We start from the raw sequence: 24,774 nt of genomic DNA on the forward strand, positions 1-24,774 counted from the left end.
AATCATTTAAACAGAGTATGTTAAAGAAGAGAGACAAGCTAACAACAGTTTATTGGCAAAGAAGGTAAAGTTGGAAAAATGCATAATAGCTTTATGGACTTCAGTTAGGAAGATGACCAGTCATGCAGTTCTTCACYGACACGGAAAAATTACACACATATTTATTTTGATGGCAAAGACAAATTATGCAGCTTTCATTCCTTCTCTCACACTGCTACCAGCTTCTGATCCCCACTGCCATATCACCTTTTTCAATAGCATTGAAACAGCAGTTTGTGGAGGCAGGGTACAAACAGACTACAGAACTGATCCAAGTTAAAAATAACCTGGTAAGAGGGAATGAGTATCTTTTTTAATTCGGTTCCCGAATGCAGTTTACCACATGCCTTACAAATAGTTGGACTGGCACAACTGCGAGGGCAATGAATGGAGGGTAGAAATCAGCAACTGGAGTTTGACAACTGATGTTGTTTAAAGTGGCAACTGCTAGTAAAAAAACAAACAAAACCCGGACAGACATAAGTCTACCCTAAAATCTATTTAAGATGGCATTTTGACTCCAAAAATTTGCCAGCATATCCATATAACCAGTAAAGGTTAGTTACATTTTCTAAAACAGTCTTGCTCACCAGCTAAAATTACTGCTGGTAGCCTAAATTTCCCCACGTGTAAGTCCTCAGTTCAGAGCTCTCTGATGGAGCCACAGAATTAATCAGGGATGTTACAGAAATTAAGTAGTAACCACGCTAAAAGTGAGCTCTGACAGGTATTTCAAGAAACTGCCTTGATGTCAAAAGCCCCTGTGGGACAAATCTGCAACACTACCACAAGGTGCCTTAAACTGCAGCAAGAAAGACAAACTACCCCCTCCCACCAATATCAATCGGATGGAGAAGAAAAAACTCCTAGGGATCCCCAATTGCCTAACTAGCGCATAATAACCTCATCCGATCAACTGCCCCCCACCAAAATTGTGCTTATCCCAGAGTGTGGCAATTGTTACTTTGGAGTGAGAGAAAAGTCAAGGTGAAGGGACAGGATTCATATTCTCCTCCCAGAATGTGCGCTGGCCAGTGGCTTATCCAAAGAAAAGAGGAGATGGCCTTCAGAGAACCACCCCAGGTTTTAATTTGTTCTATCCAGTGACTGATTAAACTAATGCATCTGAGGCTTTACAAAAAATAAAATAGAGATAGAAAAGTGTTGTTCAGTGGATACAAGCATGATACTTGCACTTTATTATCAGGTGCTTTCTTCAGTTACATTTAAACGGCTAACTCTTTCACTATAGCTGTATTTTTGTCGAACTGCCACTGAAACAACCCTAGCGCTTGCAATAACTCCTTCTCAGCAAGGACCCCAAACTTAACACCAAGCGCATGGTTGTTCAGATCTTCAGCGCATTAGCAGAGCTGTGCAGGAAGCCAGTGCTGCTGATTCAAACAGTTCTAAGATTCCTTTATTTTAAACATTAAACTCAAGGTTAACAACACTGAGGCAAACTCTGCCCTTAACGTAAACCCAGCAAAGCCATGGAAATTGTATGAATTAAATGAATAAAATGAAAGATAACCTATTGTCCTTCAAGCACCAACTGAAAAATAAGCTCAAAACCCAAAGCCACAATTCACTCTTTTCACTGTGACAAGAGTCTGATCCAAATAAGTACTAAGCTGGGAATATATAATTCAACAATGTATTACAACAAAGAAGATGTTTAAGCAGATTTTTTTTTCATGATGTGCACAAATTTAGGTAGTTTGGAGCATCTGAGGACTGTCCATAGAGGCATTTCAATACGGTGATTCTCAGCCTCACTGTGCCTGAACTATCAGTTCTTAACATTATAGTAGTATACTGTTATTATTGGCCTTTCAGACACCTGTGAGGTTAGCCAAACTTTGCAGATTACCATCTTGGGCACACATTTCAAAATCCCTAGAAATTATGTCCTATCTAAATATTTATGTTGTTCTTGGTCTCAGATTTTATTCCAGCTAAAGAAAGTGCATTATTTTAAGTTTTTGAAATACTCACTGTCCTCCTGATTAAGAACTGCTATAATTTCTAATGAAATATTGTTATTTCTTGCTCTTATTTTAATATCATCATGATTATGTCTAGAAGACTTAAACTTATTTTCCTGCGACATAAAAAGAAAGATTTGCCTGCACAGGTCTCCAAGCCACAGCCTTCRTGACTGCCCTCTGGTGATGCTAGTGAAAGAGACACTACGTTTCATCAGCAAATCCCTCACCTCTATAGACTGCAGAGATCGCCAGAAAATGCTAATCCCTACTGCTCCTTTGAGGTTGTTAGTATGCATTCGAATGATTGTCAGGCAGTTCAATCAAGGTAAAATTGACTGGAAAGAGTCATCAGTTATTAAACACTCAGCAAGAGCTTAACTGAATGCTGCTATAGACAATAAGTGGTGTCGAGGTCTTGTTTGGTTTCTGCCCTACTGAAGAACAGTTGGGGATATATGTGTTTTTCAGCATTTCCAAACACAGGGCCATATCTGGAGTAATCCAGAGATATCAGAGATAGTTATGACCTTATTTCACAGCAGCAAAGATTTTATGCACCATATCGGACTGAATAGAAGTTAACCACATAAATCAAGCTTTCATCTATTACCCAAGAGAGTGGTCCACACCAAACATTAGTCATTCTGGATTCTGAATTTTGATATTTGAATGGATAAAGACTATAATTTGCTCACTCACACCTCTTTATTTGCCCACCTTCCTACTACTCCCTTTGCTGTTCCTAGTCATGTAAGGAACTGGAAGAGAGTTTTTTAGGCACTTCTACAGTGCCTCACATAAACTATTTATGAGGCTGATTGGGTGTCAAGGCATTTCGGTCATACTGTTACTATAACAGACAGTTATGCAAAAAGATAATTTCAGAAAACAATTCCCTATCCACAGGAAATAGAAGACTTATGTACTTTTTTCCCAACCATATGCTTCTCACAAAACTCGACTTCTTACACAACATTTTTTTTCTGCTTTAAAATTGTTGCCACAGCTTAAATAAACTTTTCTGAAGACAGTTAATAAATAAGTTGTTATGTAAAGAGCATAGCATATGGGAAAACAACTAGATAAGCCTTCCATGTAATATATATGCTGTTTTCAGACTATTAGATATTCAGGCAATGCTCATTAATTTTGTTGAGACCTGGATAGCCTTGGCCATACAATCCCAGAATGTCATCTTGCTTGTTCCTTAATGTAAACCTGGAAATGACCTAATATATTGTAGTTGTTTTTTTCAATACATATGCAGTGACAGTTTTCCCCTTACAGATTTCCAGTACTGGGTCATGATTCACTTCCTGATCCTGTCTACACTGAATGAAATTATAATTAAATGAAGTTCTATAACCAAGACTGACAGTAATGCTGTCACTGGAAAGGCCAAGTAATGGATGCACACATTGTTTAGACAACACTGTATTGATTTTCTTGCTGACAAGAAAAATATGTACATTTCTAACTGCACATAAAGTGCAATTTCGAGATACACAGTTTAAAAGAATGTTGATGCTTATGATTACAAATGCATATTAAAGCCTGATAGAGTCCCTTATACTAAGGTTCCTTTTTCTTCCTGATTTTTTTGTACAAAATCAGACTCTTACCATTTAATTTTTCACATTTCAAGCCCACAAAGAGATAGATTATACTGCAAAGGTCAGACATAGATTGAACCTGAATTTTTCCCAGAGCTCAAGGAAATTTGTTTCCAAGATTTCACTCTGACCTGTCAAACTTGGAGTAGCCAAAATTCTGAATCCAGCTTCGGTCCTTAATTCAAACTTGCAGAAAAATAAGGAAATACATAGTTTCAACTCATACTATTTTCTATGTTAGAAGTCATTTTATATGATAAAATATAATAAAAATAAATATTATAATAGTAAAAATAATAAAAATATCTACAAAAGGAAAGCAATATCTCTGTTCAAGTGTCAAGAACTATTATGCCTCTCTTTCAGTCACCTCAATAAGACTCTGTAGTGATGGAAGTCTAAGGAAAAATACATTCATGTTCATGGTATAATAGTGAATGACCAGATATTCAAAGTACGGCATTAAACATCCGATGTGCTACTTGTTTTTGAGGCCTTACCTAAGAATGAAATATTGTACTAGACTTTGAATATACAAGTAGAGATTATTTTGTATCATTACATAAAACACTGAGTTGTTCTTTGAATTGTAATGCAAATTCTATTTTTGTCAAAGAGACAGTTTATCTCCATAGCTTCTGAGACCTCTTCATCAGCATACTTTTACTTCTACCTTTGCTTTATTTGCAAGTTAATAACAGGTGGATGTTTGTATACAGACAGTACTTGGTATTTTGCTTCTTCAAATGAAAACAACTCTCATTTGCAAAAAAAAAAAAAAAAAGTTGAAAAGCTAACGCGTAGTCTGTAATGTCCTGAGCTAGCTGCATAGGTAGCTGCAGAATCCACCAACGAACAGAAAAAGTGACTGATCTCAAATCTGACAGTGGTTTTTGTCTGCATGGTATTTCTGGATGTCTAACTCAATGTGAGAAAAAAGTGTATGTCCTGGCTCCTTGCAATCCAGAATGATGAGAAAGAATCAGAATTTGTGATTTGTCAGGATATTTAGCAGCACAGTATTGTTCAGAGGTCAAGTGATCTTTAAATTTTCTATGCACTTTATACAGAATTAAAGGATGTTATTCTGTTTTACTCACAGAACAAAGTACAAATTCTGTGTGTATATGTGTATTTATATTGAAGATATTACAGGAGTTTCATATGTTAATGAACAGGAAAGAGACTAAAAGATAAACTGTAATGTACCTCCCTAAAATTCATTATAATATTTTTATACTTGTTTCAATCAGACCAGACTGTGGCCTTCAGTGTGTGATGAGCAACATAGGCAATAGCTTTAGAAAATTAGAGTCTTCTGCCCCAGGAGAATGAAATAAATTAAAGCAAACAAACTGCAGAAGGGATGAACTGAATGACTTAACATGGAACCATTCTTCATTTCATTGCATCTCTGTAAAAAAATAGAAATGCACAAACAAGCACACACAGAAAAGTTCTTGAAGAAATACAAGAGCAGTACCGGAGGTTTCAACAGTTACACCTCTTTAACTCAAGTCATAGTTCCATATCAGGGAATAGAAGGCCTAAGGACAGGGTTTTTCAAGACATTTGGATCCTATATCTAGCAACTGTCTGGAAAATAAAAACAACTTCAGAGTCTCCTAGCTCAGTGGAGCATTGGAAGGCAAACCAGAGTGGGAACTGCAATTTTTCTACGTCTGTCTCCAAAGACAGTCACTGACTTCTCAAATGCTGCATTTTCTAACAAATTCCTCTTTACTTTTGCCTTCATTCCTTCATTTACAAAAACACAGAGGTTGAATGCAAGGTGGTGCATTCTACCCCACCGTAAATTGCTACCCTAAAATAACAAATGTGTTTATATACCGAGAGAAAAAAATACACTTTACTAATCCTAAAACTTAGGACAAGAGGATGCTTTCTTTTAGCATTCCTGGGGCACACAAGAGCCCTCCAGGTTAAACAGGCTAGCATTAATGAAGTCTCCAGTGGACTTCACAGAATCTGCCCTGTACATGTCATTCATATTATGATGGAAAAGTTTAACCAAACCTCATAAGACTTGGCAGCATTTTCTACCACTGATCTGATGCTTGATATGTTTTATCTCCTCTGGAAATCTGGTCCTCAGCCAGATCCTCTTCTCTAAAAATATTTTATCTCCAGCTGTCTGCTTATTAACTGGAGCCAGTTCTGGAAAAACATTAAGATTTTTCAGACTCCCTGTATCATTCCTTATCCCTCAGTTAGATTTTACTTTGATTCACTGACACTTGTTCAATGTCTACCAGTTCTTGATGGGAYTGAAGCCTTGGGAAAGTAGATCTTTCAGTGCCTCTCTACTTGATGTACAAAGAATATCAATGCAGTATTACAATTCTCCTTTACTATGTGCCAAAGAAATACTTCCTGGAGCACACATGAGATTTAGCTGTAACAATTCTGTAGTTATGTGACCTAGCCATAGACGTATGTCACATACAGTATAATAGGTTATCTGAACATGTAATTATACTGGTATTGTTCAAAAGTTGGTTATTGAGAAAAGAAACAGGCAGATAATGCAATAACCTAGATAAGAAAAAGCTCCAAAGATACTCAGATGATAACAGCTGAGCAATTAGCTGTGAAAAGACTATCTTCAGGCTACAATGCAACTTGCACAAAGATAATATAACAAAGACTAGATATCACAAAGACACTAAATAGCTGGGATGACAGCCTAAGGGGGGGGGGGGAACAGAGGGAGAAGAAATACAGTTATGGAAGCAGTGACAAAAGCCAAAACAAGAGCAAAGCAAGGCAACCTTTAATAGCACTGAAGTAGTTTCTTGCCGTAAGAAGGGAAGGATAAGACTAAAGCATAATCATTTGTTTAGAGGCTTTGTTGATTCAGTGCTTCTCTCTCATTGCTGCGGACCTTAGTGCAGATAACAGTGTACTTGTTTAGAAGAACTGTTTTAAGTCACTTTTCACAGCTGCTGGCCACAGAATTCAGACATAGGATTCAAATACATTTGGGCCTTCCAGTTACAGCTGGAAAACAGCCAAACTTTCAGGCTGCAAGGTGATAGTACTAATTCTGTCATTTGAAATGACTGCAATGAAGCCCAAGGTATATCTCACCCTTAACTAGGGCATCTTTCTCCTGTCATTTTCCCTTTCAGTGTCATGGGACAGGTGCTCCTTCTTCCCTGAGGTAACTACAAGCACGGTCTCTCTCCTATTGTCAAAGCCATCCCCTGCAAGAGCCATGTAGACCACAAATTGGTTGCAAATACAAGGTGAAAACAGTCTGGCAGACTGTACCCAAGATCAGCTAGGAGGAAATATGCATATGGCTCACCTCAGTTCTCAGATCACATACCACCTGGATGACACATTTCAAAAAATCCATATACTGTATCATACTGAGAACAAATTAACTAATTAAGCAGAGCACAAGCATGTATTTCATTCCCAGACACTAACATTTGATAAGATGAACAATGTCTTGTTGGTGGAGGAGAGCAAATAATTATCTAACGGGACTGTTTTTGCCGAGTTTGCCCTTAGACAGAGGGAAAATTAGATTGAAGTCTCTTTCAGCTCCATGACTGCATAAAATATAGCGATGATGTCTCGCCCTGTATGGCTCTCCTTGAAGCTCTTCTGCAGACATTGCATTGGATAAATAACATCGGATAAATGCTTACCCAGCTATTTGAGAACTAAAAGAAAACATTCCTGTCTGCCTGGAAAATAAGGTGAAATATTGCTGTCAGGGTATGGTAGTATCTTATAGGAAGGAGAGTAAGAGGGAAAAAATGTAGTAAAATAGTCCTAAAAAAGCACATATAGGCTAAAATTCATACCTGCCAAACCATAACAGAAATAATAAATAAAAATTTTGCCTATTCATAGCACAGATAATTTTCCATTGTTTATTTGACTCTGTTTTACTTCCCTTGCAGATTTTGGTGGCTCAGTTGTACATATTGTTGTTTTTACAATGTCACTATTTGTGTGGGCTCATTACAAAATGTTACAATAAACTGTATTTAATATTTTGATATTGTTTGTATTCCAAAAGCATCAGAAATTTACTGATATAGGAAAAGTATGTTTCTTTTCACAAAAAAGCAGCAAAAATGGATCCTCTTGCTACCTTGATGCTTAAAAACCAACTGCTCTGTTTAATTTATTTTCTTGTAAAATAAACGTACACCACAAGTCCTTATTTTGACAAGAACTGATCTAAATGGTTGGCAAATCATGTTATAAAAGCAGCTTATTTTATGCTGAAATGGAAGCAGTTACTCCTCTTCCCGGAAAATGTGCCTTACATAAACAAGAGCTCCACTGAGGAAAGTCCACTTTTTAAAGTGGTGGTTAGAGGTTACTTTTTTTGCTTTTTCTTCAGAAACAACTTGATTTTACCAATTGTTAAACACTTCCAATTCCTGCCTACTTCAATGGAGTTTGAGAGTAATCAGCCAGTTAATCAAGACATAAATAAAAAGTCCTCGGGAAAATTACTGAAAGACGACAAACATACTGTAAAATAAAAGAGAAAATTTTAGATACATTATAATCCTTTACTTAGAGACTGGCAAAGGCCAAAATAAATCAGGAGACTGAGACTGTTATAAAATGAGTATAAATAGCGTAACAAAATGGGACATGAATGAAAAAAATGAAAAATGAAAAAAAAATACATTCTTTGAAAAACAGATCCCTTGTTATGGCCTATTTAAAGCATTTAAGTTTTATGCTCTAGTGTTTCTTAGTAAAAAGGCAACTCTGTTTCCTGGCAAAGGATTAGTTAAACAAATTAATAAATATTTGGGGTATCATATGACAAATTAAATGCAAATAAAATGTCTTCAACTGTTTTAAATGAAGGTTTTACTACTGTTACAAGTGAGTTCCCATTGCAAAAAAGTTATGTATGCATGGCTGAAACCCTAAAATATCACATCAGAAAGAACTCTGTTTTGAAATAAACCCTAAAGCTGTTCTGAGCTTATTGTTTAGGCAAAATTCCCTTTCAAATGATTGGGAAACATAAGTAAGAGTTGCACGTTTCAATCATCAGTTTTCTAACATAGAGAGAAGCAGTAAGAATGATGATTATTACCAGCTTTGGCTAATTTAAGTCAATCTAACACTTTACTGCAATTTCTATCTTATTTTATTGGATATTATGGAAAGTACAGAAAGCCACATAATGATCAAATTGCAGCAGATCTGTACATTACACTACTCATCTAATACAGTCTATTCACAGGCTTTCTAAAGAAAGAGCCCAGGAGAAATGTAGGCTAGACTTTCAGAGTCACTGCTACTTCGCTTCTACCAAAATTCTCTCATGAACATAAAACAGGTCTAGTGACCGCTGGGGATAATTTTGCTCAGGGGGATATAAGCAGCACAAAATAACCACCATTTACTGTCTTTAAGAGATATAAAGTGAGGAGATTACACTGTTGGCATTAATTGTGTAATCTTAATTGCTGCTCCTATGTAAATTTATTTTATACTTGCATGTACTTCAAAGTCCTGGCTATAAGATTGTTCAAGGTGAATTTACTTCAAAAACAGTACTACAGAACTTATAAATTCATCTACAGATTCCTGTGATTTACTTCCACTGACTTCCACTTAAGATATTTATATTTTAATCAACAATCTGTTTTTCAGTCTGGTTAACAAAGGTACCGAAATTAAAGCAYTTAGTGCTGCGTGGCTAACCCTCCAACCAGCCTTTTAAACTAGCCAAGTGAATTCACCAAAAACTGCAATTTGCATGACTGCAGTAATCAATTTGTGGTAAACCAGCTCAAACTGAGTTTTCCCATCAGGGATCTGAAAGACACTATTCCTAGTTTTTCATGCTCTGGTCTGTTCTCCAATAATCCCAGTTTTCTCACTGAGCTCCTATGACCCTGTATCAACTACAGCTACAGAGAATAGCAACCTCTCAAGTTAATAATTCTGCAAAGTTCCCAAGCAAAATGAATTATCTCCCTGTTGCAAAGACTTTTTGAGCTTTGTTGCTAATAAATGCTTCCAGGAAGTGGAATGTGCCACTTCTTTAAGCATATTAATCATTGGTGATATAATAAGCATAGATGTTTTTTATAGGTAGAAGTTAAGGATGTCCATTAAATATACAAATGAATTTAAACATCAACATCGTTAATTGTATGGGCAAACTGAAAAAAAATATATAACTGGATGTTTAGCGAGTGTTCCTAATTAATCATCTGCACATTTTGCAAAGCTTAGATTTTCCTTGATTAATCACATTGTTCATCTTTAGCTTACATAAAAATATATCATCTGAGTAACCAAATTAACTACATTAAGTTTTGTAGAGCTTAATGCAATTGCTATAAACAGTCACTAAATTTATAGCAAAGGCCATCCTTATGTTTATTAGAATCTTGTGTAAACAAGACATAGTGATAAATGATTAGTATCTTTTTACATACTCTCTAACATTTTCAGTTTATAACAACTGTAATGACATGTGACTCACCAAGACATACCTAAATACTCTTATCAGTTGTTTTATACACGCACACACACACATACACGTTTATGTATATGTATATATATATTAGACAAGCACAAGRTGAAAGAAAAACATGATAAAGGGAAAACCACACAGTCACTCTGATATGGTCATTCTGACATTTTAAAAATAAACCTAGCAATATGAGCAGGAATCCTGCCAGCTTTTAGTTGAGTAGCTATGCYATTTGCTTGTATTATGAGCTATTTATATACAGTTCCAATTGCACACCCATTCAGGCCAACAGGACAGTAGAAGTTAATGAAGCGTTATGCATTTCTAATTGACCGGTGGAACAGAACTTTGTAATGTTTTTTTCAGGTGGTTGTGATTTAAACAATATCTAGATTTTTTATTTCTATATACAGATTTAAGAACAAATAACAAGAATAGCTACAATACAAACAGACATATTTTCTTCCTTTCTAAATCTAACCTTATCTGTAGCATATATTTTGTACATGAAGTTCAAGTGACAAGTTAGCAACCCATAACACTGTTACAAGTGGAACAAAATCAGCAAATATGAAACCTATATTAGTATTAGAGTCTTACATAGAGTAAGAAATCCATATAAAACAACCAAGATGAACTCTAGTCACCAAAAATAATAATTAATTGCATTTTCTGTTATCTCCATAATTATTTAGAGCCATCAGGAGTGCAAGCATTTCAGTAAAGAGAAAAAGACAATTCAGAAGTCCTAAAGTCTATTGTTTTTTACTCCTAACACTTGAATGTTGGAAAAGATCACCCGTATGCCAGTGTTTCATTATTATCTCTTTCAAATCTTGATTCACTCTCAGAAAAATGATGCTATTATTTTAGAAAAATGATTTAATCATTTTAGAAACTTATATTTAACCTCATATAATTAGAAAATAAAAGAAAATAATTTCAGCTTTTGGGCTGTTGTACATTTCTACTCCTTTTTTGTTCAGCTCACACAGTCTTCRCTCTGTTACGAGTCTGCTCACACAAAACAAAGCATGTGAATATTAGAAAATTCAGAGAAAGTGACATAAAGGAAAAAACTATCTCCATCTTCTGTCTTTTGTCACTAGAAATGAAAAAGAGGTTTGGTTTTGTTTTTTAAAGAAACCGAATGAAACTTTAAACCCAAACAACAATATAACCACTTAAAAAGTGTAACCCATAACCTCCTTCTTCTTCCCAGTAATAATATCAAGTCTTATGGAGGCAAGCAAACTTCTTAAACATCAAGGCTGTCTATTCAAAAGCACAGCGGGCATAGCAGCAAAGGCCTCATATAATATGGAGTCAACATAAAGCCAATGGGAATTTTCTTGAATAATGAGTTGCAGGACTGAACCATGTCAAATTCTATTAGGCTCATTAAAAGTTCCCTGAAAAGTGCTTTGAGATGCACTATAGTATTGATTGCTTCACCTCAGAAGCAATATTAATACACGTTATTTGTTAACAGAACCTTGCATAGTTTCTTGAAAGGTTTTTTTTTTTTTTTTCTTGGACGTATATACTGAGAAATACACAGTTAAAATAATGTTATTGATATGCCATATCCAAGATTGATTTTCTCCTACTGTAAAGCTGAATGATTCCTACAAAATGACTGAAGCAATTCAGTGTGTTGAGGAGGCTATATAAAGAATAATACAACCCCCCCCACAAAAGAAATATAAGTTTTTCAAAATGTGTTTTGTTGCTCAGAGTAATATTTACACTTTTCAAGGGTCAAAGTAATTATAGATATTATGATGGAGGAATTTTAAAAGATACATTTTTAACAGGTGCTGGACTAAAATCTTAAAAAGGTGTGTGTGGGGGGGAGGGTAATTACCTTCCATATCCATAGACACTGGCTTCTTTAGTGATGCCTTGCAGAATGTGAAAATAAAGACAAAAATTACAGTCATTTATCATCAAAAAAGAAATTGTTATAGGATCAGAAAATAATTTATTTTGGAAAGGGTCTCCCAAAGGTCATCTGGTCCAACCTTCTCCTCAAAGTAGGTCAAATTAGAGCAGGTTGCTTAAGAACGTGTCCAGCCCAGTTCATTATCTCCAAGGAGAGAAATTTCAGAACCTCTCTGAACGACAAATTCCAGTGTTTGACCATCCTCATGCTGAAGAAATGTTTCCTTCTATCTAATGAGAACTTCTCATGTTGCAACTTCTGTCTGTTGCCTTTTGCCTTTTCACCATACACCTCTAGGAAGAGTCTGGCACTGTCTTCTCTGCTCCCTGTCAGTAAGTAGCCATAGACAGCAGTAAGATCTCCCTTCAGCCTGCTCTTCTGGAGGCTGAACAAATCCAGTTCCCTCAAACAGCCTCTCCTGAAACATCATGTGCTCCAGCACCTCTACCATCTTGCTGGCTCTCTGCTTGACTCGCTCCAGTATGTTACAGTTTTTCTTCTACTGGGGGCCCCAAACATAGTTACTCCAGGTATGGTCTTACCAGCACTGAATGAGGGGAGGAATCCCTTCCAGTGGCCTGCTGACTCTGCTCTTGCTGATGCAGGTCAGCATACCCTTGGCCTCCTTCATCATTGGGGCACAACTGTTGAACAACTTGCTGTCCTGGAGAACCCCAGGTCTTTTTCTGCAGTGTTCCTTTCTACCCTGTTGGTTCCCAGCCTGCACTGGTGCCCCAGGTTATTCTATTCCCAGTGCAGGATTTCGCATTTGCCTTTGCTATAGATGGTGAGATTTCTGTCAACTCATTTCTCCAGCCTGGTAAGGTCTGTGTGAATAGCAGACCTCGGTTCCAGCATACCAGCCACTTGCCCCAGTTTGCTATCATCCACAAATTACTGTGGGTACACTCCATCTCACCATCCAGGTGGTTAATAAAGACATTAAACAATATCAGTCTCAGTATCAATCGCTGAAGAACACCACTAAACAGTAACTGGTCACAACTTAGATTTTGTACTGCTGATCACTACCATTTGAGTTTGGCATTCAGTCAATTTTCCACCTACCTTATAGTYCATTTATCCAGTTTGTATTTTATCAATTTACTATAACAATACTATGTAGACTGTGTTGAAGGCCTTTCTAAAGTCAACACATACAACACACTGTTCTTGCCTCATCTATAGAGCAAACTATCTCATCATAGGAGCAGTCTCAGGAATCATCCTTGATTGCAATGACCTTTTAAAGATGTTTCAGAGATGAATTAGAGCAGCCTTGCAATAACATTGGCCGGCTCTTGGATCCAGCCTGCCTGGTGCCACAGACTTCTGTACATCAATTGCATGAGTGGTCCATAATCTGGTTTTCCTCTGCCATGGGCAGTACTTAATTCCCCCAGGCTCTGCCACTAGTCTCAGAGTCCTGGGATGCCTGACAGCAACCTTATAAAGGCTTAGCAAGAAAGGCACACAGTGCCTCAGCTTTTTCTAAGTCCTCTGTCCCTAGGTCCCCTATCCTACTGACCAGTGGGACCACATTTTTCTTAATTTCCTTTTGCTGCTCCTGTACTTATGGAAGCTTTCTTGCTTCCTTTCACATCCCTGGCTAGTTTCAAATACAGCTGAGGTTTGGCTTTGCCAGCTCCGCCCCTGCATGTCTTGTCAATGACTCTATATTCCTCTCATGTAGCACATCCATGCTTCTGTCAGCGGTGTTGTTTTACTTTTTACATTTGAATTCAGTCAGGTGTTCCCTTTCTCCTATAACCACAGTATTTCCATTAGAACAATATAAATTATTGAAGTAGCTCTGTTAAAATATAAAAAAGGTCCAGAACTGTTTTCTTTCACTTTGAATGTATGGATGACACTAATGTCCACTTCATTCATATCAAGTTCCTTTCATTTGGATTTGAAAGAAAACAGGCTGTTAGGGTGAGGCATCAGGACATTTTTGATGTGACAAATGTTAAAAACTGCATCACACAATTCTTATTTAACAGTTTTTACTACAGAATTGAAATTCCAAACAGCATGATGCATTGGTACTTAAAAGGAGCATGGAATCCATCTGTGGGAAGAGGTTGAGAAAGGATGGGATATAAGATGACACAGAAAGATTACATCTGACCTGTCTCCTTCCTCCTGCTTTTTTTCCGCTGTCTGTCCTTCAGTCACAAAAAGAAACATTTAGATAAGGGAAAGACAAAGACTGTACGGATTATTACAGAGATGTTGGAATATGAGAGTTTGTGATAATCCAGCAAGTAAGTGTCTATGGAAGAGAGGAGGGACCAAAAGATTTCAGAAAAGAATTAAATTGAAAGAAACTAAATTTGAGAACAAGGAGCCCTATACCTATATTAAGAATCACTAACTTGTTCACTGACTGAGCACACTCATCTGATTCATAATTTTTTATCTTAATGAAAGAACTTTTAAAGATTTTCTTGGTTTTGACAAGAAACCAGAATAAACAATGATTTTCTCTGGGTACGGCACTGAGCTTCTGAGTTTATTTAAATYGGAAGTCCAGCTTTTTGTATCTTGTGTCTAAAGTGATCAAAATAGCAAATATGTGCAATCAAATGAGCACAAAGGAAAAGAAGACATGACACTTAGTCACCTCTCAATAAATTACTAATGAGGTTTAGAGAATCTGAGCTACTGCACTGACTTCATGTGGAGTTTCATGTGGCTGAAATCATATACACCACTGTAGAAAAGGAGGAACTGTTTACATTTACAACTTAAGTCTGCCAGTCTCTATTCAACAAAACACATAAGCACACAAGTAAGTCCATGTATGGTGAAGTTAAAWACAAAAGACTTATTCTCTCAAATTGCTTATCTTCCTACCTTGTGGGTAGTACTTTCTTGATAATGTGGTTTTAAATAACACAGGACAGCTCAGGAGACTGACTGCTACATCCTAACTGACTTTATTGTCAGGAAATTGTGTCTACCTTGGGAGGCAAGTAAGCAATGAAGTACCCATTGCACATGTGATTGAAAGCTAGCCCAAAACATGGTTTAAACAATAGTCGCACAACATATCCAGACAGGATAGAAATGACAGTACATATAATTGTTTGACTCTATCAGATCACACACCTATATCCTATTCTCTAACTCTTTTTTCTTTCTCTTTTACTTGTAGACACTTTGTAAAGCACACTAGAAGGAGAATTTGAAATACAAGTGAAAAAACAGTAAAAAAACCCAACCCCCTCCCCCCCCMAAAAATTCCAATGTTCATCAAAAATAATCAGAAGAGGCTTTCTTCTCTATCAAAGTTCAGTGTGAAACAGATTTATTGGCCCAACACCTGCATAACCCCGCTACATACAGAAACATATATTTGCATTTCACGCTTCATTTTCAGATACACTCCCAATTCACGTGAAGTCAATGAAAGTCACAGTCAGGTTCTATTTCTATATGCTTACAATATGGTATATATGGGTCCCATGATGGTAATCTGAGTCCACACTCAGCTATGATTTGTGGGTAAGAATGCATGGGGCACATTTGTAAGCTGTGTAAAGTATGGGAACATGGTGTTATATTTTGATGTTCATTGTAATGCTCATAAAGGAAAAGAATGAATGAAGCCTGGTCTAATCTGGGAGACAGACATGGGGATATTTCTACTCAATTTGCCTTCTGATGCAGGCATGATGGAAAATGAAAAGAGAGGAAAAGAGAAAGGGAGAAAGCAGGACTTTGCTAGCCTGAAGCAATTGTATATAGAGCACTTATTGGCAAGACAATAATTCTCCAAGTTTGACTGGGCAGTGCATCTGAGGAAAACAACACCTTGGCAAGAAACCTGAATTGCTAATCCTTAATTTTAATGGTGAATTCCCAGGATACGTAAGCACAAAGAAGACATGTTAACAGAACCTATTTTTAAGACAATAAGCAGGACAAAGAMAGACAGAAATGGACAGAACATTTAAGAAGAGGGAGACAGCCAGACAGAATTTTACTGATCTGGATTTTGTCTTCTGTAATCCAGATAACCAATACAGGGAACTGCTCTGTTTTAGAAAAGCTAGTTTACCTTATAATAAAACACCAAGTAATTTCTTTTTAAAGAGTTAGGTTTATATTCAGAACTGATTTAAGTATCTCTATGCCATGAAGACAGTGAAGGCTTCTGTGACTTACAGGCTAGTCATGAGAGTCTGTCTAATAAAGCACATTAATGCAAAACTCCTATCAAGAACTAGCTGAATGGGAGGACTAAGAGATTATGTAAAACTTGAAATCTTGCCTGGAAGTCTCACACACATGCCTACATACACATACATGAACAAGAAAATCKGTACTCAAAAAGCTTATTATTGTCATGGATTTTTCAAATACTAATTGTTATGGTCATGTACAGATGGGTGTTCACAGTTGCAAAGTGTAGAAAAATGCATGCGCAATTATGTCTGTGCCAGCRTTAAGGAAAGAGGAGAGAGCTTTGTCACCATACATTTTCATGAATACATGCTCTATCAACCAGATAGCAGCAATTAGATCTGACCAGCAAGAATAATAAGCTACTTATATAATCTTGAAAGAAATTGAAGGCCACCAAACAAGGCAACACTGAGAGAAAACACTGGATAACAATGATCCCAAGTAAAAATCAAATTTAATTATCAGAACAATAAATACAACGATTGGATGGAAATGTGCTACCTGTTCATTTCTAAGAAGGGCACCACAGCTATCAAAGCTCACACTGATGGCTTGTAAGCAGAGTCTGTTATTTGACTACATCCCGCAAAGAGCTCACCTTCTCACAAGGTAACAGTCACATCATTCAGTTCTGTCACTTAACAGTTTCCTTACAAACAGCAGAAACCACATTACAACAATTGTGTTGCTGCTGCCCGAGAGAACAAAATCCTTTGGAAAACAGGACAATTATTTGAAAACCGGAGACTTATAATTAGTTGCCCCGATTTATGAATGGAGTTTTAATTAYGTGTCCTGACAAACTTAGGTAACTATAGCAACAAACATAAAAGGTAACTAATTTATATGACTATAATATTGTTGTCATATAAAGGTGAAATAAGAATTTCATTTATACACTATGAACATTGCCTTTTAGAGACGAGTGGACAGAGATGTCCCCTGTATTTTTTCCAACTCTACTGTCTTCACAAATATTACAAGGCAGTAAAGTTATAAGCAAAATTTATCTTGAAACTATTCAACTAAATTCTTGAATATAGCTTCCTATACCAATACTGCCTCCCCAAAATATTATCTTTATACCACTTTTTCTAAGTTCAGTGCAACACATCTGCACCTACTGTACACTTACATATGCTTATTTTACTCTACCTCTTTTGCTCTCTGTTTTCATGAATTAAAGTAGATTGGAAATGACAGAATATTTTTTAAGCACTCAGGGAGGGAAACTTGGGAATGGCCTAGCAAATCAGATAATAGATGTAAGGGATTTAGATTGTTTTAAAATAGAACTTCATAAATTTATGGAAGAAATCAGTTTAGGATGATCTTTGAGTGATAAACATAAGGTTTGTGATAGCAGACCTTTGGAGTGTAATGTGTTGATATTCCTTAGGAGAGTTGAAAGAAAGTGGAGTAGTGTCTGCTGATCGTGTTTGTACCATATTTATATTACACTAATGCAACGCTTCAGGCGTTGGTGGTTGCCTTACAAGGGCATATTCAGATTGGGAGATTATTCATTCATTTATCTGTTTTTAAACCTTGTTGTATTAGGGGGCCTTAGGCGAATTTTCCCCCTTCCGTGAAGCACTTAATTGCCACAGCCAGACAGAACCTGAGACAAGGAAGGCCAGTGCTCCTAGAGGTTTCAAAGTCTTGCATGACTCACCTTGACTTCCTCATTTAGCGCATTCAATTAGCTGGAACAGGAGGTATCCCTGAAAGGTTTTCAGGCATTCCTCTGCAGGCAAGATCGACTCACCAGGATGCTCAGGGAATATATTAGATATAAGAGTGGCTACTGCAGGACTAGCTCATTGGGGCTGCCTCATGAGCTCACCAATTCTTTTCCTGTGGTTCATCATATTTATGGCTTTTGACTTTTCATTGTGATCCAAAGTCAGTTTTAGGGTACTGGGAATTATTGGGTAGTAAATAGGTGTATGTAAAGAAAATGGTCTATGGACTGCTGGATTAAACATCTACTGTATGGAATTGATAGAAACAGAAGACAATGACATTTCAGCTCTATATTTCTAAGCCACAACTGAGTTAGAGCTTCTTAAAGTGCAGAGAATTTTAATAATGAATACATCTTTTAATCATTTAGGTTTTTTTCCTCCATTCAAAATGCCAATATCTAGACCACACAAGTTCAAGTTTAAAACTTGAGCACAAGTAGCAAAGTATGAGGAAGTTTTTAAAGATGGGCTTACAGTGCAACTACTTTGACATTGTAAAATATAAAACTTTTTCAAGCTTGCGTAACATATTTGTTGATGCTGSGTTAAACAAAACTTAACAGATATTTCCCTTTTTTCTTTGCCATTCTATTGTTAGTTCTTTGATACAATAAAACTTGAAAGAATATGCAAAAAGTCTTATTTAAATAAATTTCCTCACTTAAGTTTCATTACTTCTATTACCAAATAGCCACAGATGTTTTTCTAATTAGCACTGGGAATCCTACTCTAGCACTGAGGCTGCTGTCTTTTACTGAAGGAAATTGTGCACTTCTGCCCATTAGTTTGAATTAGTGCAGAATGTCAACAGGATAACATGCACAACCAATCTGTTAGCCACATACCTAGATTTTATTGGGTATATTCCCATAGGAACCTACACTGTTAGCACTGTAAAATTATACTGAAAATTCCATAGAGCATGCAGACTTCTGACTTGACACCAGCATTAAATTTCAGCACCATATACTTAATATGTCATTTAAAATACTGTCTAATGATTAGGTCCAGGGGAGGGAAAACTCTCTCAACATGAACAGTTAATTAAAATTATTACTCTGATAAAGCTCATAATATCAGTCTCAGGAGAAATAACATGCCCTGATGTACCTTGAATGTATTCAAGTATACTTGACACACTGAGCAGTACTATAAATTATTTCAATTTATTTAGGATAGTGTTAGCAGACACCACTGTGGCATGTCTGCTGAATAGCGCCTGCAAAAAACCTAACATTCTCCATAGAGACAGCTGTATAAATGTTGGAACTATGCCTGTTTCCTTTGTCCAGTCATCTTGATATTTTTAATATTTGGGATACCTGGCAGCAAGCACAGATATTTCTAAAATTTCAAGTAACAAATACGACCTTTGGGATGTTATGCCCTGAACTTACTATACCCATAGCCTGATTAGAAAGGCAAAATGATATTCGAGCATTTGCTGCAAACCAGCTGGCAAACTTTACTGTCAAAGTATGGGCATATCTGCAGTTAAGGGCATTTGCACATGCATGCCAAGTTGGAAATGCATCCCTAACTCATTTGGTGTCTAATTACTTGCCCAGTATTGTCCCAATTTCTGGAACTCTGTTTACTTGGAACCAATTTGCACAGCCCTTAGCTGCTTTAGACGTTCTGCTGAAGATTTACTTTTTAAGCTCTGTTTTTAATAATTCACAGTGATTAATCATGTTTATGTATTTGCATAAATAGTACGGCATCAAAAGTGATCTGTAAAGAGGGAAAGGAAAGCAGACCAAGAACGCACCTTCAGGTACTGTTAATTGGCTTAGTCCATTGACTTTAGTAGAGGAATGACAATTTTTACTAGAAGAGAACCTGCTTCTTTCTTCCACAAGCTCAAAAAATTCTTATTAGGCTGATTTTTCCTAGCAGTTTACACAGAACAGTGAAGGTTTTTATACGGTAATAAGGCTCCCTTATGTTCTTTGCTCATGTGAATAGTAAGTAATGTAAGAATTAAACTTAATAATGATTTTGGCACAGGCTTGCTTCTCAGATTTAAATTGTAAGGCTTTATTACAGACAATTTGGTAGGGACTTACCCTATGCAAAGTGGTACATGTCATTTTTGTTTTCAGTTGAGCTACTCTGTCGTAAGACTAGTATTAAATTTGTGAACAACAAAATTAAAAGTAAGCAGCTTTGATGCGGATGCATTTGATGTTGTCGTGTTAAATTGGGCAGCACATGAACTTTAGAATTGAGTCTAGCTGTCCAGAACCAGAGTTGTTTTGTTAATGCTGCGCTACAAGTGAAATTCCCCTGTGTATTCCCAGGGCCAGCACCGACTTCAGGGTGATACTGAAACTGGAGTTTAGGCCCTGAGCACATGAGAAATTCATGTCCAAAGGATTATACTCTATTAGTCCACGTGTAACATGTTGCGATATCCAGGTGACTTGCAAGGACTCTACATATAATTAAAAAGTAATAAAACCTTTTCCCCACCACTGTGAATTTCCACTGTGCAGATATACAAAATATTGTCCTATTTCCACTGTCAAGTATTCATTTACCATTATTTGTAGTCTCTACTATATCCTTTCTGAGATGAGGTGACTGTAACAAAACGTATACAACAATTAAGAGGTGAAGGGGTATCACTGATTATATAATGGTATTGCCTTCATTCTTATTCCATGTCAGCTTAGTTTCTTTAAAATCCTGTGATAAGGAACTTTGTCAAAAGCTTTTTTGAAATTCAGGTATATCAACTGGACTGCTTTTTATCTATATGCTATTGACTCCTACAAACAGCTGTAAGCTCATCTCCAAAAAACACGTAGATTCTTTCTTTTCATACATGAATTATTTCTGTACATATATATATATATATATATATACAGTTGAATTTATTCTCAGACCCTTCCTGGAATCCTTTATAAATTGTTGTCACTTTTCCCAACTTCCATTTTTCTAGAGCCTGAGCTGATATGAGAAATAAGTTATCAATTAATAGTTGCTTACATTTCATATTTAACTTCCTTTAGACCTCTCTGGTGAGCACTATCTGGTCTTGGCAACATTTCATCAGTTAGGTATTCAGAAGTGTCCTGTCCCTACAGTAACTAGGTATCCCTAGATCTTTCAGTGCCTCCTTGTTTCAACACAACCTCTTTCCGGTTGATACCTAGCCACACTTTCATCTTCTGGCATGTTATCTGACAGGGACCATTGTGAATTCTGAACTGAATCAGCTGCTGTCTGAATCTCCTGAGTCCTAGGTTATCTCCAGGGCAGAAATGCATCAGAATGTATGAATGTTTCCTCTGTTTCCAATATTCATTTATTCTCTTTGATTATAAGAGAAGATACTCTCTCATTCCTTTAYTGTAAAAACACCCCAGAAGACAGCTATTTATCTATTTTTCAATGTATATTTTAAAGAAACTCTAAAATGATTTAGGCTTGATTTTGGTTTGAAATATTATTAGACATAATAAGTATTTTATCAGGCAGCCTTTCAGTAAGCAAAACAGGTGACAAATTTAAGTAAATTACAGTGTCACATTTCAGCAAGGTTTTTCACTTAAAGTCAGGGTACAGCATAAGAGGGGGAAAAAAAACATGAAAAACAAGGCTTTTCAAAAAAGAAAGGTAAATGAAAACTTGATATCAATCAAATGACCAGGCTTAAACATATTGTAATCCTCTACTGTAGTTTTGTGTATTTTCTTTTCACGAGAATCTCAAAACCCCCAAAGTTAAGGACCTAGCTTCATTGCTTATTAAGCAGACAAATATTTTTGTGCTATGCAAGCATTAAGATTTATACTGATCATTCAAAAAGGACCCCAGAATATATCTCATTTCATTTTAATCTCTCTCAAGCTTCCATCCAATAAAAGTCTCTTATATGTCTATTGTTTTTCTGTCAGATAAAATCCAAAGTCAAGACCTCATTTAAGGTTTCAGTTCTTTTTCTACAGTGAAGATGACAGATCCAAATCTCTTTAGAGCAGAGCAAGGAACTGGATTTCTTTTATTCTTTTTAGTGTTGTAGATGCTTATGATACAATCATTCTAACAGAATAAAGAAACAAATAGCTCCCAGTGGAATCCTGGTAGATAATTAAAAAAGAAAATGTCATTATCTTGAGGATTTTTTGGGGAAAAAAATATTAATTAAAGAATTGTCATTGAAGTGTTAAGAAAACACTTATTTCTTTCCTCCAAATGTTAATGGTCAAATTATAAAACAAAGAATTCAGACATAAAGCAGTAAATTCTTAGAGTTTATACCTTTTGGAGTTTTTCTATAATCAAGAGGACTAGAAGCTAAGAAAGGTCAAGTGTCTAAAGACTCACGGTTATATTATGAGCATTGGGAAAAGGGAGAGGAATATTAGTGCAAGACTCCTTTTAGAGTCAGCTGCTGGTGACCCTACCAGCCAGAGTTACTGTATTGTAAGGAATGTTGTCTTTTGACCAGCAGCGAGGAAATATGCTTTGGATGGAGGATAAGGGGGTAAACGACACATCCAGAACCAATCTGTGTGTACTTCAGTAAAGAGAGCTTTAAAAAAAAAGAAAAAAAAGATACAAGGTTTCTATTAAATATGAAGAGAGGAAGAAAAACATAAGCTCCAGCCAGCATCAGATAAGAGAATTTTCAGTGACAGTGCAAGAATGCATGCTCTGTGCCACATGGTACGCATGCAACAGTGCTGAACATCATAACTACCATTTTTAACTGAAACTAGCAGAGGGACCCAAACAGTGACTGCAGATTTGGATTTGACCCAAACTGACATGATCATCAATCTGGAAACCTTAACAGTTGGACTTAATTATTTTTAAAAAGTCAAGTCACTTTAAATGGAAATTAAATGTCAATAACTGACAGTTTTTTCATAATGACATTATTGCTATTTTCCCATATTTCACCTTGATATAGTTGCCATTAATGCCCATTGCCAGTAAAGCAAGGGTCTTTAATGAAATACCATCCTGGAAATATTATCAAACTTGCTTCCCTAGGAATAAAGCAACATGCTGAATTTACTGTAAATCCATAGCAATTTATTTCACAGCCATCTGAGAATGGATTCATAGTTCAATTATCATAACGTTATTGGAAAACTTTTGCTTTTCACTTTCTGTTTAATTAAGGGATCACTGGCCTTTCAAATTTCCATATTTTATACAATGTATGCATATTGTATTTTACACAGTATCTGTTCTGTTTTGCTCCCCGTGGACACAGGAAAGAGGTTTTGATTTTGATGCTCATATCATATCAGTAAGAACAGAATTAGTGTGCTTTGCATTTTCAGTTCCACCTTGTATGTGGTTATGATATTTGTGCGGACACTGAGCTTATTTACAGACAAATTTATTTCTGGAATCATATTAGCAGGCACTTGAAGGCAGAAGTCTCTTTCCAGTGCTGCCATCTCAAATATCCACTGGCTTACAATGTGTTCTCTTGCTTCAAGGGCTTATAATAAGTTCTAAAGTGAGGAACAGGTAAAAGATAGGTTGAGTCCACCATTCACAGTGACCAATTCCCAAAGTGAGAAGCAGGCAGGTTTTTGTATTTATCTTGTGTACTGCTTCACAAGCTCTTGATTTTGAAGGTCACTTTACTAACCCAGGTGTCTGCCAGGTCAGTCCAAGAATGGAAATACCTTTCAGGTAGGCTGGCATAGCTTAGTAGCTCCATGCCACTAAAAATTCCTAGGCTTAAGATTCACAATGGTTCCTTCTGCAACCTTGAAACATAGGCAAATTCTCTTAAATCCATTTAGACAGAGTTCCAAAGGAGAAYAAATCTAGAGAATCAGTACTACTGGCAAGTCTGACCTTGATGGCATGAAGAAGCAGTGGCAGGGAGAGAAATCTAAAAACACATCCAATGGCATTGTCCCTAACAAGACACCGGAACCATCTCGTCAACTAACTTCTTATACAACAGTCAGAGCCACCACCTTATCTTCTACAAACATATGTTTCCCTGCCAYTACTATTGAATATAATAAAAGACCAGGAGCTGGGAAGTTTTTCTCAATAGCATTTAATTGAATCTATAACATTTCCTTCACAAGTTCCATGSCTTTGAAAATTGAAAACCTCCAGGGGAATGCAACTTGCTTTGGAAACAGAGGAGGGAATTGCTCTTGCAATGACAGTCCAAGCTACTCATTTATGAGAATTATTTTGTTTTCAAGTAAATTAAATGCAAAAATCTAGTGATGTTACTCTGAATATGCAGTTTTGAGTGAAGTCCTTAAATTATCTTACCAACAAAGATTTGCACAGAAGGCAAAAGACTGAAGTCCTTTACTATGCAAAGGTTTTACTGACTCCAAGGATTTTAGAAACAAGTTTCTAGCAATTTGATATCAAAAATACATTTCTGGAAAAGCAAGGCAGGTTGATTTCAGACCATTCTAAAGAGAGCGCAACACAGTCATAATTCTCAGGAATTACTTTAATTATATTTCACTCTAAATGCAGTAATCATTTTGAAGCAGCAATGCAGAAAAGACCACAGTATAAGATTAAGAGATGTAGAAAGAAAAGTAGTAGCAGTGTTCTGTGTGTTTAAAACTAAGGCTTACATTGGAGTTTAGGTCATCATACTATGTAAATAAACTAGTAATTTCACAAGCAATCTAACTTGGAATTTGACTTGCTTTGAACAGGGGGATGATTGGACCAGATGACCTCTCCAGAGGCCCCTTCCAACCAAATTATTCCATGATTTTAATCA

At 36.4% G+C, this 24,774-nt stretch overlaps 1 protein-coding gene across 1 annotated transcript in view; it reads right to left on the minus strand.

Moving 5' to 3' along the window:
• Positions 1–24,774, minus strand: part of CNTNAP2 (contactin associated protein like 2) — a gene marked incomplete at its 5' end in the record, with an annotated part of 659,794 nt that overhangs the window by 455,611 nt on the left and 179,409 nt on the right. The window lies entirely within an intron of this gene.

The sequence above is a fragment of the Apteryx rowi genome, unplaced genomic scaffold, assembly GCF_003343035.1.
Source record: "Apteryx rowi isolate R43461 unplaced genomic scaffold, aptRow1 scaffold_395, whole genome shotgun sequence".
In the NCBI taxonomy this organism is placed as follows: domain Eukaryota; kingdom Metazoa; phylum Chordata; class Aves; order Apterygiformes; family Apterygidae; genus Apteryx; species Apteryx rowi.